A 16,998-nucleotide genomic window follows, 5' to 3' on the forward strand; every position below is an offset into this window, starting at 1 on the left:
CGTCTGTTTGAGGGAGACAGTCTTCTGTCCAAGACAAGTCTCAGTCAGGCTGTTCCAGGAGCGTTGCCACCGGTGCAGATTATACCACCTTTTGTTTGCCTAGCTCCTGTTGACACAAACCTGGTCTCTTCTTCGCCCTTTGTTGCAGTCTTCACAGATCTGAGGTTCTAGTGTCGGGGCGAACCATAAATCCTACATTTGGCTGTGTTAGGGGTGTGAGTGCAAGTGGGCAAAAGGCAATTTACCTCAGTAGCTAATCTGTTCCTGATGTGACGACACCTGGGAGAGGTTGTCACCTTTACATATCCATAAGTCTCTATTCTGCCACTATTGAAAATGTTTGAAACATTCCTTGTCTTTACAGACCAGGTAGCCCATTGTGAGTGTGGGGCTAGACATCTGGGGGTGTATGCCCTCTGACCATCTGATGTCCTGCCTGCAATTTGCCTGGGGAGAGGGAGAGGGTGTCTGCATGCCTACCAGAGGCAGTGAATGCTTTGAAGCTCCCCACCTTGATGTACCACGTCACTAGCCATCCTGCCAGAGAGGACTGGTTACCTCCTTCATGGCCAGGCCTTTTTCTGAGTCCTGGGTATGTTTAGACTGCCTGGCAGGAGATCAGATCCCTGTCTTTGCGCTGGCTGTTGAAGGCTGCCAGCCAGGCGACACGAAAGGCTAGGGCAATGTGGTGGTCAACCTATAGGGTAGCCTGCTAAGTGCATGTCATATCAGCCTCAACACTGGAATTGTGCCAGGGATCATGAGGCACGTTGTTTGATACCAAACATGACCATTTCAGCTGTACTGTAATGGAGCTGATGACCTAGATTGTGCCCGAGTGCCAACCCATGTTCTCCTATGGACTGCTAAACCCCTTAATGGAAAGGGCCACTATAGGGACATATGTACTTGCATTTATATGCCGAAACCTTTAATATGCTGCACTCTGCCTTCTGGGAATAGGAGGCCTATCCTAGGGGTAACTACCATAAATTAAAGATAGTGCCTTGAACTTGCAACACGTGGTGAGGGCAGAGTTGAGTTGTAGTAGTGTGCACTGTTCCTGCAGTCTGTAATAGCAGACTTGCTGTCATCTGTTTTCTTAGGTCACTCAGGGTGGCACAAATAGTGCTTCAGGTCCTGTTGATCCCTCTAACACCTATGCCCCAGGAGCCCTTCGTACCACTTTATTGGAAACTTATAAGGAGGTTAAAGTGTGTGCCAATTGAGAGTACCAATTTTCTACATCATGTTTTAGGGCAAGAGCACTGGCGCCAGGTTACCAGGCTTTAGTACACTTTCAGAGGCATAAACAAGCAGTTAGTAGTCTAAATGGAGGCAAAAAGTGGTGTGAACCCTGCAAAAAGACTGTTTTCCTACATACATTCCCCCCAGCTAACACGTCTAGGACACTCAACCCCACTTAGGGTGAGATTTCTTGACTTTTCCATTGAGAACACTTCTTGCACTCGCATCACGCGTTACAATGGGGCACAGTGAGGTCTCCCTGTTTTGCCCTGCTTCTCTGACCCAGTTTCTGCCCTGTAACCACCCTGTAACTGCAGTCGCGATCTTACCCGATCCGCTAGTTGGCAGCGGGGTCAAGCGGGGGTCGGGCAGCCGCTCCTGAAGAGATCAATTCAAAGTGGTCGTCAAACAAGAGGGAGTGTGATCTATCGATTGAACGGGCACTAATTACCACCTCAAAGGGGAGGTGGAAGGTCCAGTTCCAGCGTGTGCCCGTGTGTAGAGTACTTAAACTTCAAAAGGGGGGTTGCTGAACTGTTCCTGGTAAGTAAGGAGACTGGCTGTACCAAAGGTGTACATTAACACCCTTGGGCATCCATTAAGTTGGACATGTTTGCCTCACACACCCCGAAGGATGTCATGCTTCATCATCGGCGGTTGCTTCTCGTCGGGGAGGCGGTGCAATCCCCGACGGGCTCACCTCAAAGAGGGGCTCCTTGGCGGAGATCTTTTTGTCCAGCTGCCTGTTGATGAAGTGCGGGTATGTGGGCCAGGGCAATAGTATCCTGAGTTGGAAGGGTGAGGTTTAAAATATAGTAGAGGGTCCCGGAAAAGACTTTATTCTGGAGGTCCTCCTACTATCATTAAAAAGGTGTAGTTTAGCTTGTTGGGTCACGGAGAGTTACGTGCCGTGTTTCAAACTAGACTAATGTGAAGGTCGGTCAACATGTTTCTCGCTTGGGGATTTCCCGCGATTTGTCAGGACCTGGTGAAATTGTGGGTGGGGGGTTAAAACAGGGACATGCTAGTGTCATGAACCTCGTGTGCTTTACCTCAGGGGAGATCCTGTGCCTGAAGTATGGAGACAAAAGGAAACGTTAGAGCAGGTATCATGTCAAATATCAACAATTGTCTACGGTAACAGCCAATCTAGCATCTCAGTGCAGTGAAGTGGAAGTGGTGTGTGTGGTGTCACACATACGAACATGCCTGTGGTGTATGAAGAGTGTGTGGTGTAGTGAACACTCTTATACCTATGTTCGTGGTGGGTGCGTGGTGATTTAAAAACAGTAGTTAAAACCAGTAGTTAAAAACGCAACTGTTATCTCAGGGAGAGAACTCGAATCAGGAGATGGCAAATCGTGACGTGATTAATTACAGACTCACCTAAAGGTCTTGGACTAATAGCCACCTGAGTTATCGGCGGGTCGGTACAACAGAAGTTGCCTATAGTTCAGGCTAGGGAGAGAGAACTAAAGTTATGGAAGTTCTTGGGTTCTTTCCCCTCCGTATCGGGCACCTAGGGAGTTGTATGATCTTACCTCAAGTTATCCGTGTCCGTGCTGAGTCACCTACCCATCACCGCCGAGCTCGAATAGGTAATGAACTAACGGGGGGTGGGCTATTTATAGGTGGACTCGTCACATGGTAACGTCAGTAAAACGCCCTCTTTGCGGGTCACGTGGTAACCAAGGTAATGCCGGCCATGATGGAGTGGTGTAATTAGTGTTTGACCTGAAGTGGTTTGAAACAGTGACATGGGGCTGGATGGTTACAGGGAATGCCCGGGAATGTCCTCATTCAGTCCTTGTCTATCTGTGGAGAGGCGGTGTACCCACCTTTGTTCTTTGCGGAACAGGGCATTTTTAGGGCAATTAGGGCTTGCCTCAAGTATCACCCACCGTATGCAGTCGGCGCTGTGTTGTTTCTCAAGATAGTGTTTGCACATCTTGGTGTGCGATTTCTTGCACCGAAAATTACTGCGGTGTTCAGTGATCCTTGTCTTGATTGTACGTGTAGTCATCCCAATGTATTTGAGACCACATGGGCAAATCAGCATATAGATGCAGTGGGTGGTGTTGCAGTTCGTGTGGCCCTGGATAACCCATTTAAAGGTGTCAGTGAGCTGTATTGTTTTCTGGGGGGTAGTGTATTTGCAAACCCCACAGTTACCGCATGGGTAGTGACCGGTAACCGGTGGCAGGTTCCATAATGTCTGTTGGGAACTTTTTTTGGTGGTCTTTGGTCTAGTGTGGATCAGTATGTCCTTCACATTTTGTGACCTTTTGAAAGCAAACCTTGGTTGTTCAAAGGTCAAATCGCCTGTGTTAAGGATTCCCCAGTGGCGTTTAATTGTGTTTTTGATCTTGGTTGATAGTGGGGTGAATGTCGTAACACAAGTGATCGGTTGGTTTTCGATGGGTAGTTTTTCCCGTCTCTCCAGGAGTGCCTCCCTGTTATTATTCCTTGCCCGTTTCTTTGCTTTCATAACCTCTCCTTTGGGATAGCCTCTGTCTAGTAGGTTTCTTGATAAGGCGGTTGATTCCTTTTTGTAGTCTGCAATGTTACTACAATTCCGTCTGATCCTCAGGAATTGTCCAAATGGTAAATTGGACCGTAAGGCTTTGGGATGGTGGCTCTCAAAATGTAGGAGACTATTACGGTCTGTTGGTTTCCTAAACATTGTTGTCTGGAGTCTACCATCTAACAGTTGTACTGTTAGGTCGAGAAAAGCAATCTCTTTGGGCGACGAAGACATGGTGAACCTAAGATATGGGTTGAGTGAGTTAACCCATACGAAGAAGGCCTCATGTGAGTTTGGACGACCCGACCAAAGGATGAGGATATCGTCAATGAAGCGCTTCCACATTGTGATGTTGGCTAAGAATGGGTTGGATTGGTGGTGGATGAATCTGTCCTCGAAGTCGGCCATATACAGACATGCCACCGACGGGGCAAAGGTGCTGCCCATCGAGGTTCCTTGGGTCTGGTGGAAGAATTGCCCCTTAAACTCAAAGAAGTTTTCGGTGAGTGCTAGTGTCGCGCATTCCATAATGAACGAGGGCGGGGTGTTAGAGTCCCAATCCTCCATCCTCAGGCGTGACTCGATTACCTCTAGTGTGGCTCTTTGTGGGATGTTGGTATAAAGGGCTTCAACATCTAGGGTAATCAAAAGGTCAACTTGGCTTGCATTCTCGACTGAGTTGAGGTGCCGTAAGGTATCGGCAGTGTCCTGAATGTAAGAAGGGATGCGTTTGACTAAGGGCTGGAGAAAATGGTCGCAAAATTTGGACAGAGGTTCTAATACCGAGTCGATACCAGAAACTATGGGTCTCCCTGGGACTGGTCTTGTCCCCTTATGAATTTTCGGTAGTGTGTAGAAGTAGGGAACCCTAGGATTTTTTTGGTTCAAAAATTCTGCCTCCTTTTCACTTATCCAACGTTCACATTCAGCATTTTCCACCAGGCCTGTGATAGTTGTTTGCAGGGGTGGGGTCGGGTCACATGGAATGGGGGTATAGTATCGATCATCATTGAGTGGCCTTAGGCATTCGAGCTCATAGTCTTTAGTGTTCATTAGAACAGTGGCCCCGCCTTTGTCAGCCTGTTTTATCGTGATGAGCGGGTCGTCTGCCAATGATTTAAGCACCTCCATGTCTTTGCGGGAGATGTTAGAATAGTTTTTTTGTCTATCCAAAGTCTCAATGTCTTTCAGTACCGCCTGTTCAAAGGTCAGGACCTCATTGGGAACCATCCCATTATGGGGTGTAAATGTCGAAGGGTTGTGTAATCCTGAGTCTTGTGATGGTTCTGGGGTTTTGCCTTCAAAAAAAGCCTTAAGTCTGACCTTTCTGAAGAAAGATTGTATCTCCCTGGTTTGGTTAAACAAGTCAATCCTTGGTGTGGGGACAAAGCCCAGTCCTCTTTGGAGAACTTGTTCCTCATTCTCGGTCACAATGCGATCCGAGAGATTGACCACGAGGCTCATTTTGGCCCTGACCTGTTGGTGCTCCGGGTGTCCATTCCGTGGGGGCGTGTGTCCTCCAACTGCACTTTCTTCTCGGAGGCGTTGCCTCACTTTCGCCCGCGCCCTCTGCCCCAACCTCTGCCTAAAAAAGGGGGGCGTGCTGACCCTTGGGGCGCAAAGAAAGGTGGATATTGTGGCGCAAAAGGTGGCTGGAATGGCTGAAATTGAGGATATTGCCAAAACGGGGGACCCATTGGTTGCCCTTGGTGGGGAAAGTTCGGGTAGTTGTGGAGGTTTTGTTGTCCTCGTCCTCTACCTCTTTTGGCCCTGGGTGGGATGTTAGTTGTATCATTATCGTCACTACTCTCAGAGCCACTATTGGAACCTCGTCTGGACGAAGTCGTACTGGAGTCTGAGTTGTAGTTGGTTCCTGGCGGTACGTAATCGTCCTTCAGGTATGGATAGACTTTCTCCTTGGAAAATCTTTTGATATCCTTTTGGAGCTTAGCCACTTTTTGATTCATTAAGTACTCCTTGTGTTCTGCCATTTCCTTATTCAGTTCGGCTAATTTTGTTTTAAAGCCCGTGTTCTGGGCTGTGGTCTTCAATGCTGCCTCAGCTTCCTGAATGCGGACTAGTAGTGCGTCTGCTAGTCTTTTGGCAGTATTGACGATAAGTATCAAGAGATCATGAGTGCATTTCCATGCTACTTGAGACCACTCGATCTTGAATTGCCCATCTTCCCAGAATATCCTTGGGAAGTTCTTCACTATTAGGCCATTCGGGGCAATTTTGGCTTTGAAATATTGCGCCATCATTGCTCCATGTATTGTGATCCTAATCCATTCTCGTTTTAAGTCTGATAAAGTTTGCCACTCAGTGGTGTTACTTCCTGAAGCAGTTTCAACGTCTATGCCAAAAAGTGATGGAGTTCTCATAATAGCAGCTGCATCTTCTTCACCAAAGCTAAGCCCCTGACCTTCCATTGTGTACTAGTCAGGTAGAGCCGGTGAAGAGAATTAAAGAAAGAAAGAGGTTAGTTACCCAAGAAGGGTAAAGTGATTCGCCAATCGGTTAATCACAGGTTGGGGGATACGAACAATCTTACCCACCGTTGTGGAGCTCCCACGGTTTTCACCGTGCATGAGTCGTCGTCAAACAAGAGGGAGTGTGATCTATCGATCGAACGGGCACTAATTACCACCTCAAAGGGGAGGTGGAAGGTCCAGTTCCAGCGTGTGCCCGTGTGTAGAGTACTTAAACTTCAAAAGGGGGGTTGCTGGACTGTTCCTGGTAAGTAAGGAGACTGGCTGTACCAAAGGTGTACATTAACACCCTTGGGCATCCATTAAGTTGGACATGTTTGCCTCACACACCCCGAAGGATGTCATGCTTCATCATCGGCGGTTGCTCCTCGTTGGGGAGGCGGTGCAATCCCCGACGGGCTCACCTCAAAGAGGGGCTCTTTGGCGGAGATCTTTTTGTCCAGCTGCCTGTTGATGAAGTGCGGGTATGTGGGCCAGGGCAATAGTATCCTGAGTTGGAAGGGTGAGGTTTAAAATATAGTAGAGGTTCCCGGAAAAGACTTTATTCTGGGGGTCCTCCTACTATCATTAAAAAGGTGTAGTTTAGCTTGTTGGGTCACGGAGAGTTACGTGCCGTGTTTCAAACTAGACTAATGTGAAGGTCGGTCAACATGTTTCTCGCTTGGGGATTTCCCGCGATTCGTCAGGACCTGGTGAAATTGTGGGTGGGGGGTTAAAACAGGGACATGCTAGTGTCATGAACCTCGTGTGCTTTACCTCAGGGGAGATCCTGTGCCTGAAGTATGGAGACAAAAGGACACGTTAGAGCAGGTATCATGTCAAATATCAACAATTGTCTACGGTAACAGCCAATCTAGCATCTCAGTGCAGTGAAGTGGAAGTGGTGTGTGTGGTGTCACACATACGAACATGCCTGTGGTGTATGAAGAGTGTGTGGTGTAGTGAACACTCTTATACCTATGTTCGTGGTGGGTGCGTGGTGATTTAAAAACAGTAGTTAAAACCAGTAGTTAAAAAGGCAACTGTTATCTCAGGGAGAGAACTCGAATCAGGAGATGGCAAATCGTGACGTGATTAATTACAGACTCACCTAAAGGTCTTGGACTAATAGCCACCTGAGTTATCGGCGGGTCGGTACAACAGAAGTTGCCTATAGTTCAGGCTAGGGAGAGAGAACTAAAGTTATGGAAGTTCTTGGGTTCTTTCCCCTCCGTATCGGGCACCTAGGGAGTTGTATGATCTTACCTCAAGTTATCCGTGTCCGTGCTGAGTCACCTACCCATCACCGCCGAGCTCGAATAGGTAATGAACTAACGGGGGTGGGCTATTTATAGGTGGACTCGTCACATGGTAACGTCAGTAAAACGCCCTCTTTGCGGGTCACGTGGTATCCAAGGTAATGCCAGCCATGATGGAGTGGTGTAATTAGTGTTTGACCTGAAGTGGTTTGAAACAGTGACAAGGGGCTGGATGGTTACAGGGAATGCCAGGGAATGTCTTCATTCAGTTCTTGTCTATCTGTGGAGAGGCGGTGTACCCACCTTTGTTCTTTGCGGAACAGGGCATTTTTAGGGCAATTAGGGCTTGCCTCAAGTATCACCCACCGTATGCAGTCGGCGCTGTGTTGTTTCTCAAGATAGTGTTTGCACATCTTGGTGTGCGATTTCTTGCACCGAAAATTACTGCGGTGTTCAGTGATCCTTGTCTTGATTGTACGTGTAGTCATCCCAATGTATTTGAGACCACATGGGCAAATCAGCATATAGATGCAGTGGGTGGTGTTGCAGTTCGTGTGGCCCTGGATAACCCATTTAAAGGTGTCAGTGAGCTGTATTGTTTTCTGGGGGGTAGTGTATTTGCAAACCCCTTAGTTACCGCATGGGTAGTGACCGGTAACCGGTGGCAGGTTCCATAATGTCTGTTGGGAACTTTTTTTGGTGGTCTTTGGTCTAGTGTGGATCAGTATGTCCTTCACATTTTGTGACCTTTTGAAAGCAAACCTTGGTTGTTCAAAGGTCAAATCGCCTGTGTTAAGGATTCCCCAGTGGCGTTTAATTGTGTTTTTGATCTTGGTTGATAGTGGGGTGAATGTCGTAACACAAGGTGACACCAGGGGCTATCAATTCAAAGTGCTCAGAAGTAAGAAAAAGAAATGGAAACAAATCTGTAGTAAGTGGCAAAAGCGGCTGCTAGTAGCTGGCGGCTGTAGGAGGGTGCACCCTCGGTAGTGCTGGGGAGGGGACCTGACCAGGTCCGGTACAGCCTGCAGCCCAGCCTTGCATACCCTGCTTGACCCCCCCTCTCTTCCTTTCTTCCTTTCTTAGTCACACTCCCCAGCCACGACAGTCCACAACAGCCTAGAAATAATCCAGAGCCTAGAGTGGCCAGGAGCACCAGAAGTTGCCCTACCGGTCCAGGGAGGGAAGAAGAAAATTAAGGGAAAAGTAATAGGGGGAGCCCCTGATCCACTATCCCCTACCCCCTACAAACAGTGAACAACAGCAACTTGCTTTGTGGCAGCAACTGACTAATCAAGTCACATCACATCTTTCGTGGGTCAGGAAAAACTCTTGATCCCCCGCATTACAACCTGCATCAGTCCCTGTACAATAAGATCCGGAAAAATCAGAGGCACTGTAGGAAAACCACAAGAAAAACCTAAAAGGGAAAAAGGGGGCCAACAAGTCGCGGTCAGCCACATCAGAACCCAGGACTCAGAATCAGCGATCGATCAACACAAGAACATGGATACTGACCTGGACAATGCCAAAAAAGGCGCCCTGAGCCTCACTATCACCACTAGCCCAATCGCTAGAACTAGTGCCAAATGCAGCAAATGGCCACTAATAACAGTTCTCAAAAGTATGCAGCAGACTATCTCCGGAGAAACACAAAGCTAACTAGGAAGACAAGGAAGCTAAAGGAGCCATGCAAGACAATATCACCAATGACACCAATGACACACAGAGTAGGCAACAGCGACAGCGATAACAAAATACTAAAGAATGAAAGAATGGAACAAGGGGAGCTTATGCCCTCCATAGGAGTAGTAATTTGTTCTTTATTGAGGGTAGTTGTAGCACGGTTGATTTTATGTTTGAAAAACGGGTCTTTATATATATATTTTTTATTGCTCGGGCTATTTTCTTGTTGTGACTACATGCTTGTTTTCAAACGCTAATAATTGAGCAACAGGAGCACCTGTTCTTTTTTTCTTTTCATTTTCCAACTGTATTACCTGGCATGAGATCACCAGTAGCAAACCATAGATTTGGAATTCACTGATCTTTGCCTGACTTTACAGGAACTCTTTCCCGACCAGTCAGTACAGTGGAACATATGTTTTAATTTGAACATTTTTAACAAAGAACACACTATATCATACAATGAATTAGCCTGGCCCTTGTAAATTGGTTACAATGGTTATTCAGTAGTTTTAACGTATGTATGTAGGAAAACGCGCCTTGAAAGATTCCTGAATTTCTTCCCAACTAGGCTGGTACTAACAACCAAGACTTGGACCGTGTTATGTTGTCTAAGGATTTAGCAAAGACATTACACCTGCTGTATAGCTGATGCACTTTAATATATATTGCCCTGCAACTAGTGTAGAGGCTGCAAAGGCTGATAGTTTTTCCCGATCTTAGGAAATCACCCTAACAGAAAGTTTGAGAGGCTCCTTGTAGGACAATGGGGAAAAGAAAGGCAATAGAGACAGCCACTGGCATGAAGAAGAGAGCAAAGACTAGCAAAACAGTTAAATCCGCAGCAGATAATTGTACATTGACAGCAATTGACAATTTAATTGAAGAGGTGGAATACATGCTAGCAAAAGGGCACCCAAGGGCACCAAAAAGATTTCCACATAAGTCAGTAAATGGAGTAAAGAGGTACCACAAAACAAAGCGCAGCACTAATAACACCTCCAGTAATCGTACATCAGACCCAAGTGACTCTTACACCTATGCAAGTTAATGCCTCCCAAACAGCCTCTCCCAGGCAAGATATCATAGGGAATGATAGCAGTCTGGTTAACATTTCACACAGCACACCACCACAGCTGAAACCTGGCGTTCCTTTCAGAAATTGGTTTATCCCCTTAATGGCCCTATCTGACAAAGTAGTGGAAGACCAACACCAATATTGTCCCAAAATAATAGAGTTGGCAACTGTTGCTCTCAATATAAAAACAGTGAGCTCAAGCACCCATCATATTATTAGGGAAATGAGAGCTGAAGTAGGGTCCCGGAGAGAGATGATAGAGGGAACTCACTACAATAGTCAAATCATTATTGCAACCCAGTTCTCCTGCTACACTTCCAGCTACACGAGAGCCATGCACTACAGCAAGGCGACCACAGCCGATATCACAAGGCATGAGGAACCACTATCTTACACACAAAGCAAACACCTCTCATTGGATAATTTATAACCACCGGCAACCACAACCACCGCCAGTAGCCGCTGCTTACCCTAATCAAATATTTTCTGATCTCAATGGGAATCATGCAAACTGCCCTTTTACAGAAGCAGGTTTGCATGGTACACTTAACTACCAGAGAGCTCCGGTGAACAACCAAAATATAGAATCCAAAATACAGACAGGACAGAATATCGACTCCAAAATATAGATAGGACAGATTATCGAATTACCAAAATATAGTTAGTCAGAATATCGAATTTGGGTTAGGAAATATCGATTTCCATAATATCGAATTTAAAATATTGATTTCCATAATATCGATTTTTTTAGTGTGTTATGTATGGTAGTATATGGGTTAAAATTATGTACTCATTTTTTTATGTCTGTCTAATTGTCTTAAAGTAATGAATGTAATTCAATTTTTGCGTAATTTAATTCCGTAGCGCGTTGTGGGTTTATAGGGGAATAGGGTGGGAAGTAATTTAATTATAGTAAATTAAATATTCATTTTTATTTATATGTATTGATAATTAATTGATTAATAATGAATTATTATTTGGTAATTAATTTGAATTAATTGATTAATTGATAATTATGTTAATTGTATTATTTATTTGGAGCGGGTTGTGGGTTTATAGGGAAATAGGGTGGAAAGTAATTTAATTGTAATTAAGGTATTATTTCTTTTTATTTATATGTACTGATAATTAATTGCTTGATTAATTAATTTTTATTAATTGGTATTTAATTTGAATTAATTGATAATATATTTTGAATAATTGATTAATTGATAATTATGTTAATTGTATTATTTATTATTTGTGTCGGGTTGTGGGTTTATAGGGGAATAGGGTGGAAAGTAATTTAATTGTAATACATTTCTTATTTCTTTTTATTTATATCTACTGATAATTATTTGCTTGATTAATTAATTTCTATTAATTGGTATTTAATTTGAATTAATTGATAATACATTTTTAATAATTGATTAATTGATAATTATGTTAATTGTATTATTTGTTATTTGTAGCGTGTTGTGGGTTTATAGTGGAATGGGGTGGGAAGTAATTTAATTGTAATTAGGTAAATATTTATTTTTATTTATATGTATTGATAATTAATTGATAATTAATAAGCATTACCTTGTGAGCGGAGCAGAGCAGCCTGTCCTTTGCTGACACCGGGGCTATCATCAAACCTTTCCGCCACCGGAGGCCACCACTACCCGCGCCACCGCCCCAGGACATCAATCCCCAGCATTCTCAGCGTCAGCGCACACCACTGACGCGCCAGCAGTGCCAGGAGGCGCATTTAGAAGCGCACACCTCGATGGAGCGGGGGGGGCATTACCTTGTGAGCAGAGCAGAGCAGCCTGTCCTTTGCTGACACCGGGGGCTATCATCAAACCTTGCCACCACGGACGCCATCAGAGCATTTAGAATCTCACACCTCGGTGGAGCGGGGGGGAGAATTGCCTTGTGAGCGGAGCAGAGCAGCCTGTCCTTTGCTGACACCAGGGGCTATCATCAAACCTTGCTGCCACCGGACGCCATCACTACCCATGCCGCTGCCCCGGACTTAAATCCCCGGCATTCTCAGCGGCGGCGCGCCCCACTGACGTGCCAGCAGCGCCAGGAGTCGCTTTTAGAAGCGCACACCTCGGTGGAGTGGGAGGGAGCATTACGATGTGAGCGGAGCAGAGCAGCCTGTCCTTTGCTGACACTGGGGGCTATCATCAAACCTTGCCGCCACTGAACGCCATCACTACTCGCGCCGCCGCCCCGGGACTTCAATCCCCGGCATTCTCAGCGACGGCGCGCACCACTGGCGTGCCAGCAGCGTCAGGAGGCGCATTTAGAAGCACACTCCTCTGCGTCGCGGGATGAGCCGGGCAAAGCCTGGGCCAAGGGCGGCCCCGTCTGAGCCCGTCCGAGAACGACCAAGGACGGGACGGGCCACCCCCTTTGACTCTGCAATTAACGCCTCATAAAAGGTCAGTGACTATTAGTATATTGTTCCAATATTACATCTTACTACCTGGTAATTCAGTATTATCTAAGGCTGCCATGACCAATAACAAGCCAGGAAAGGGGAGAATATCCCTCACAGGTGGAACAACAATTTTGGGCACTTTAGACCAATTCCTAATAAGAGCTTCTAAATTGTTGTCCCACGAGATCGAGCTTACAAAAAGAAGGCTATCCACAGAACCACTTTTACAGAAATGGTCATCACTGGGTGGGATTGCCCAAGCATTGTCACCAGTAACTACACAGTCGGTCGAGATTGTAGCTATAACACCCGGCCTCGAAGGAGAGTTCCCGCAACCACTGATGGCATCAGTCAGTACGCCGAGTGCCTTTGAAACCACGAACACTGTTGTAACTGGTGTATCACTTGCTTTAACTACCCATGAAACCCAGGGAATAGCGAAAACAAGTCTTAGATCGAGGTCCGCCAACAGAGCCAAATCCAGGGACACAAACCCGGCACCTGATCCTGCTGTTAAAAGAAAGTGAGGCGGGGCTTTGAAAAAGAATAATAACAAGAAGGCCAAAACTCAAGTGCACGAGGATCAGTAATTAGATCAGCACCAAAGGGTTATATCTACCCTGGAGTCTCCTCAGCCGCCTGGGCACTGATCTATGAGAACAACAGACATTGGAAAGTCGGCCAATTTTGACCAAGGAGAAGACTTTTGGGTTAAACTGTAGCTTGTCTTTACTGAGACCTGTCTGCCCATATATGACAGACTGAATTCCATAGAAGCTAGGTTGACCCATTTGGAAACACTCTTCTCTACCATGCATCCTGGGGACAGAATGCGGGATGAATGTGGGACAGGAACCAATGAGGAGCCTTTAATGCCAGTTAATGTTGCCCCTAACCCTGTAATACTAGAAGGTTGTAATGCTGTTGCGGAAATACCAATTGTCCAACCCTAAAATGATGGCCGATTAAGGAGAAATGATCCGCCAAACAGTCGGAAGAGCCAAATTAGGGCTGAGCAGGGCCAGGAAAGAGGCGGGGAGAAAATTTAAAAGCTAAGAAACAGGGCAAATACGCTACAGGATCCAATTGCCCTCCCTCGCCTAGACCTTCCCCCAGAGTCCACACCATATGTGGTGGTATTAGTAGGGGTCCCATAATTGAAAGAAGGGAAAAGAGAAACAGTTAGAGACCTCAAAAACAAATGCATTCACTGGCTGAGACAAAACAGGCCACTTCCAAACCAACTCTCCGGTGAGATCCTCTTCGCACGACATGTGGCTTGGGTAGGCACATGGGCGAAACAGACAAAGTACGATAGTATAGTGATCAATTTTAGGGACAGAAGGGCTGGTGACCACATTTGCCACTGGTCAATGGGAAGTCCAATAATGCAGATTCAATCCCTACGCCTGACCCATTTCTACCCGGCCGTACCTATCCCTGCTAACCCAGATAGAGCTTTTAGAAGGGAACTGTGGGAGACAAGGGACAACTTGACCAATATGCGCAGGCAGGAAGTGATATGTAGTTTGGGCCCCAGAATTGTACGCCAGACTTGGCTGTGTTTTACCATGGAAACCGTTTCAGTACTCTGGACCTTGTAGACTGACGGTTGAGGCGCAGCTTGACAACATCAGTTATTCCCGCAAAAAGGGATACTGATGTGGCAAACTTTTCCACAGTAGGAGCTGATCGTCTTGATGCACAGTATGGTTTCCAGAGCAGTGTGACAAAGGGGGTCACTATTAGAAGAAGGACTAGCGACAGTATGAGTATTCGGAGGAACGATGTAATTGAACCAGATGGGGTGATGTCAACAAAATGGCAAGATGAAATGGCAAGTTGAATGTGGAGGAGGGGAGACTAAGTGAAATATCCCAAATAGATGAGGGGACCTCAGTGCCAGCAGTCCCAGATGTGGAGGAAGGCCTTGGGGATGGATCGCGAGCGAAACAAGAAAATATCCTTATCCTCTCATGGAATCTTGCAGGGATCAAAAATAAATTATCATGCCCTGCCTGGGACACGTTTATAGGCAAACATTATATCTGTCTATTACAGGAAACCTGGGCTCTCTAAAGTAATAAACGAATTGGTTATGCTATATTTGATATATTGGCCACAAAAAGGACCAGGGGCAGACCTATGGGAGACCTTAGTATTTGGATAGGCACGCACGTTAGTGCAACAGCAGAGCATCTGCCCACGAACTCAATGGACATTCAATGTGTCCATTTAACATTGCCATCAAAAAAACGACTCTCTGTAATTAATGTCTACTCAAGGCCGACTCAGAATGGGTCAGAATCTATAACTGTTGAAAATCTTAGTAATTACTTGCCAACTTTAGACCCTGAGACCATTTTAATAGTCGGGGGAATTTAACTCCCAGTTTGAAACCTTAGATAATCAGAGTACCGGGTTTGATGAGGATAGTGAGAACCAACACTGAAACATAATGGAACCATGCATTCCTCCAGTTAGAGCATGGACTCCGTTGGTCCTCCAAATAAATTCCTTAACACTCTCCTTTTCCCTGAGGGCCTGTAACAGGAGGTTCAAATTAGATAGTCCGTGGCAAACTACGTTCAATAGAGAAGGGCATTGTTCAATCATAGATTATATTATGGTCGAATGTCGCTCCTGGGACAGGATTTCTGATTTCCAGATTGTCAGACGGAGAGACAGTGATCATAATGCTCTAGTAATGTCACTTGAGCCAGGAAGCTGGGGCCTGGTGAACAATTTTTAACCACCCCCACCAGCACACGAACTACTCCTGCTACATAACAATAGGAGGAGGGTAAAATGGCCCTATATTCAGGATTGCCCAGACAAATTGGCAAGTATCTATCAGCGGTTCGTGCCCAACCTAAGGGAAATGGCAGAGGTGGTGCAAATGGGTCCACAAGCAGGCCAGATGACCAGGCCGCTAGAAATCCATAGCCAGCTGACTGGTTGTCTCCTGGAGATGTTCTACTCAAAAGTTAGCGTAAAGGCAAAACCCCTCCTATCACATCCTTGGTATAACTCGTCTTGTCGAAGCACCAAGAAAGACTTATTGGACGCTATTAAAGCCAGGGATAGGACAGGTATCAAGGAACAGACATCTATATATAAGATTGGGGTGCCAACAAATGGGAGGAACTGAGAATTTCGCTCCAGAATAGAGATCTGAAATCATTCTGGGCCATAGTGAGTGGTGGTGGGCGAGAGCCTAAAGTGGCAATTGAACCTAATATAGCCCCATTTGTATGGGAGGGACACTATGGATCTTTGTATGCTTGTTCAAGTGAAGATGCAGTAGCATTTTCTGCTTCCTCCCCCACCCACGAGTATCAACTGGGTGGGGAACAGGAAATTACTCTTGCAGAAGTTGTTTCTGCAATCAACAAACTAGTGCCAAACAAGGCACCCGGACTGGACAGACTACCCAGGGACTTGTTTAGGTCCCAACCTGAAATATGGGCCCCCTATCTCTGTGTGCTTTACAACTCTATCCTGAGGGGAATGGATCCACCTGAAAGTAGGCGGGGGCAGAAATAGTACCCATTCACAAAAAAGGCTGCCCTCTCTTACCATCAAATTATAGGCCCATCAGTCTAATAGATAACAAGCAGAAGCTGATGGGTCGAAATATCCTGGATAGGGTGCAAGCCTGGATTGAGGAAAATGAGATCTTGAGTCCTCTCCAGGCTGGCTTTAGGGCAGGTACGTCAACCACTGACCAGTTATTTAGACTTCAGGTCCTGTATTGTTGAGAACCTATGGGCCAAGCGGCGCAGGGCACGCCTAATATCTCCGGGTTCACCTGCCTTGACAGACAGAGACACGAGACACTCTGTTAGGCGTAGAAAAGCAGGTTTATTAGCTGCAGCTAAGCACAGTTATCTAAGAAGTACCAAACAGGTAGGTTCTCTAGAGACTGCCACTACATTCCGTGGCATACAGTCTATTATACAGAACAAGTTTACAATGACAACTCCCAAAACACACAAAACTGACAAATAGGAATAGTTCAAAAACAAGCTATCGCATGTCTAAAACACACCCTCCTTTCAGACCCCGTGTGCTCTCCTCCTCTCAAGTTTAATCAACACTAGTGCCCGTAATTTAATTTACAGATGGTAGAACATGTGTAGAATGCTTCAAAGGATGGGCTGTGTAACAAGGGAACACACGAAAACAATGGTGAAGGCCAGTTAAACAAGATAAAGCAGAGAAGAATGGTGGGACTCATACAGTGGAGTAAGACATGGATTAATCAGCCTAGACATGGCTTTACGAACTCGGCCAGACCCTGACATCGGTTTTGCAAACAT

Source organism: Lissotriton vulgaris, chromosome 3_1 (assembly GCF_964263255.1).
Source record: "Lissotriton vulgaris chromosome 3_1, aLisVul1.2, whole genome shotgun sequence".
In the NCBI taxonomy this organism is placed as follows: domain Eukaryota; kingdom Metazoa; phylum Chordata; class Amphibia; order Caudata; family Salamandridae; genus Lissotriton; species Lissotriton vulgaris.